This window comes from Poecilia mexicana, unplaced genomic scaffold, assembly GCF_051168715.1.
Source record: "Poecilia mexicana isolate PSO_F unplaced genomic scaffold, ASM5116871v1 scaffold_20, whole genome shotgun sequence".
Lineage (NCBI taxonomy): Eukaryota > Metazoa > Chordata > Actinopteri > Cyprinodontiformes > Poeciliidae > Poecilia > Poecilia mexicana.
The window spans coordinates 9,536,802-9,541,014 of record NW_028263389.1 but is presented as its reverse complement, the minus strand read 5'-3'; positions in this window follow the sequence as shown (position 1 = coordinate 9,541,014).

Below are 4,213 nucleotides of genomic sequence, written 5' to 3'. Positions count from 1 at the left end.
CTCAACCATAATCAACAGCAGGAGGCATTAGGTGCTACATTATTCATCTGCTGAATCTTAGTCAGGTCTACTCAGAATACACAGTTCCCGTTTAACCCTGTTTTGGTTTAGCAAACTCTAAATGCTGATCACTGTGGTGGAGGGAAATCACTTTTTTCCCAGCATCGCTTCTAAACAACTGATTGTAAAGAAGGTAATCAACCTGAGATGCTACTCCTTGCAGCAGTTCCCTACCAGCGAGCTTTGGAGATTTTCTTCATTGTGTCGGAAAGATAAACATGGCTTCATGCATCCGTCTTTGTCGCAGTTCCAGCTGTTTAAATTGTGTCATTCATTGCTCTGACCGTAGCGAGAAAGAGAGAGAGACTGAAGGCATACTGTTTTAAACCTCGGTAAACCACCGCTCTTCCTTTGATCTGTGCCAGATCAAAGGAAGAGCGGACACAAGGGACAGAGGACACAATAAAGGAATTCAAGAAGGACACGAGAAAAGGACAGAGGAAAGACAGAATGGAGAACAGCTCAATCAAAGAATGACACAAATGAGCAACCTTGCACTGAACCAAGATGGAAGGACACAAGGGAGGAATGACATAATGAGCAAGGAATGAAGAACTCACAGAAGGGGGAAGGATATGAGGAAAGAAGGATACATTGAAGGCAAGAAGGGATCAAATCCAGTTCCATACCTTTTTAGATCGCATAGACACCCTGTAACATGAAGGAGTGGTTGCAAACTGTGTCTGATGTGTTTTTGATGATGCCATGGTGATGCAATCAGCTGTTTGCTCTTCAGTTATATGTAAACTAACTGGTTCCTCTAATGCCCAAATCACGTGGCAAGATTTAAAGCCGAATTTCAAAACCTGAGACGACACAGAAGAAATCTTAGGTATAGCATGCTTAGTCGTACAGTGTGTGGTGTTGAGCAAGGCACCACAGTCAAACTGATTTCACTCACCCACTTTCAGATGCCAGAAGGGAAATCTCGCAAAATCTCTTCAGACCAAACGTGAGTTCAGAGTAAACAAACCTGGCTGATTGGCTTAAACATCAAACTCAACTGGCTACATGCAATCCAACATGTTGAATAATCCCAATTTCAGATTGAAGTGGTCCCTATGTCTATCCACACTGACCAGATCACTCTTACAGTAACACACACACACAGCAGGGATGTCTCTTAAAATTATCCTAAGTGTCATCCCAATAATTGGGGCATCCTTAAGATTGTCAGAAGGGAGAAATTGGGACAAAAATTGGCGTAAAGTATCTTGCCTTGTTAGCTTAGCATTAGAAATTGCATCAGTCATTTGAAATGAAGTGAAGACATGGAACCAAACTTAATTCTCTCAGAGTCATGGCTTTCACTTGAAGGGCTGCGAGTCCCTCTGCTTGAAACATGCTCAGATGTCGCGCAGTCAGGAAGCATACATCCCTTCATTTCTGCTGTCAGTTTATTCTTTTTATCTCTAGTAATATAAAGACAGTAACAATGTCCTGGCTGTAATAGTCCATCAAACATTTCATTCATTAGGCCTTTCCAGCAGAAGAGCTTTAACCTTCCAAACAGCCACTTTAATCTACCCATGCAGCTGAAAGCAATCTTCTCTTATTTCCTTTCTATTATCATGACCAGTGAGTCACACAGGGAAAATTTTAGCCCTGAATGCAGTAGTTTGTTTGATATTTCTTTTTTTTTCAGTTAACCCTCCCTCCCTCATCACCTTTTTTTTTCACTACCCTGTCTCTACGGCAACTTCAGCAGAGGCTGAACCAATTCATTAGAAGGCTCAGAAAGTCGATTATGCTAATATTTTTCTTGCTACAGGGCTTCCAACGTCAGCTACTCTTCATAAACTTTCATATATTTTATTTAGACCTAATTCAGATCGGAAAATTGGCTCTCTGAAGTACAGAGGGCAAAAGGGTTTTAGATAAGAGGGGAAGGGCGAGGAGGAGGGAGACGGTGGCTCCGCACAGAGCGGAGTGCAGTGATGATGAAGGAAGGGTAAGCCTGGTGTCAGGGGACCATCCACAGGAATCCCTCTTATTTATTCATGCAGCTGCTGAGCATCGGGGAATCTCCCAGCCTCATTATGAAACGAGTATTTGCACAAGCTTAGAGAACAGGAGAGCTCTTGCTTGAAAGCCTCCGCTTATCCGCCCTACTCTCCTCCTCTCGTCATCACTTTTTTAGATCAGATTACTCAAGGGGAGCCATGTCAAGCTTCATTCACCGAGATGCTTCTCCAACTGTCCTAAATCCCTCAGTTTTGTTTTTTTTGGGGGGGTTTTTTCTGAAGGGCAAGCAACGTCTATAAAAAGTGTGTTGCTGCATGGGAGGAGGCGAACGGGCGTGCAGAGGTTTCCTTTAGCTGACCATTTGTGTCATTGCTAACGTGACTAAAGACGGGAGTCTCATAACAAGGACCACCCACATGCTACGTTTTCAAGGGTTGGATACTACCAACATATGGTGTGTTTTAGCTGTGTTGTTGTTGTTTTATATATTTCCAGGACAACATACTTGAAGGAATAATGAGTTTGAAAAAATTTGACTGTAATAGCAGAACAAAAAAAATACTGTTGTATTGCACTACTAAAAAAATGCATCTCTAATCTTTCATATACAGATCGATAAAAGTACAAAACGGGGGAGAAATACTTTCTTGCTAGCTTGTATTGTTGATAGTAGTACCTATTCCCTCAGTCTACCAACTAGACACACTTGGATTTTGATGGTTTCGAAGCTGAAAATGGAGCTCTGTTTTCATTACTGCAACAAAACAGCATCCCCACAAATCTCTCTTTTCTTTCCCATTTAGAAGAGTTAACAGGGGGTTGGGGTGTAAGTGTTTCATCAAGGCAGAAGATCATGAATTAATACCTGATAGGTCCTAACACACTGAAGGATAAGTAAATGACAATTCTTCCTCATCCACTTGAATGAACATAATCAGATGGATTTTTTTTGTAGAAAAATTATGCTACTGCAATAAAATGAATTTACTTTGAGTCTTTTTATACATCTTCAACGGGGATGCTAAAAGGTATAGATTATTCTACAATACAAACATGAAAGGACTGTTGTGGTTCCTTTCATGTTAATTAATCTTTGGCAACCTGTTGATAGTTTCCTGATCACAGTTTCACTAAATGCTAAGGATTTGTAGACATCTTTGGTCCTTAGTCTGAGACACAAAAAAGCAGAAATGTCTAAACTGTGATGCTTGAGTCTCCTTTTCATCACTGCCTCTCAGTCCAAATGGTGCCTTATGATGCATCAGCTCATTTCAGATTGGAGGTGAAGCCTATTTATATTTCTGCCTCATGCGATGCCTGTGCCTTCCTCCTCTGGGGCCAGACAAAGATCAGAAAGACCCAGGCTTTTTTTAATTTATTTGTTTGTTTTTTTTTTGTTTTTTTTCTTTTTACTGGAGCTTGCTTGCAACTATTAAAATGACAAGGCTGGCTCGTGGCATAAAATTAAGGAGCTGAGGCCCATTGAGCTGGCCAGCTGATGGAGGCGGCGGATAATAAATCCAGGGTAGGAAAAGGTACAGGGAGAATGTGGCAGCTCAGTCAGCCTCAGGGGCACTCAGGATGCCTTTATTAGCATGGCTGTTTTATTCCACACCTCTTTCTCTCTTTCTCTCACCGACCAAAAGCATCAATATGCACACTTAATCTCAAGACAGCGATGTGCTGTGTATTTGTGCTGTAAGGCACATTTTTTTCTCTGTTTTATTCATTTTAACTAGGCGACTAGAGGAAGATGTGCGCACGTTGGCAAAAGCAGGGTGAGAAGGGAATTTATATATATATATATATATATATATATATATCTATATATATATATATATAACTTTTCTAGTTATAGTGTCCAGTCAAAGTGCTTTAATTCACCAATATGCATGTCTGTAGGCAATCTAAGGCAGATTATTTGCCCTGGTGGTCATTGTCATGAGTTAGGAGGAATCTGGAATAGAATAGAATAGAATAGAATAGAATCTTTGTTGTCATCTGTCAAACATTGTTCAAAGGAATTTGGGTGCAATTCTCCAGACAAAAACAATGTCTCACTTAAAAGTAGACTTTAACTAATTACTGATATTGCACTTATCCCTTTATAAAACTTAAAACTGTATTAAATTACAGATATAAAAATAAGCAAGGTCAAATTGATTACTTTGCAGCACTCGGCATAGTC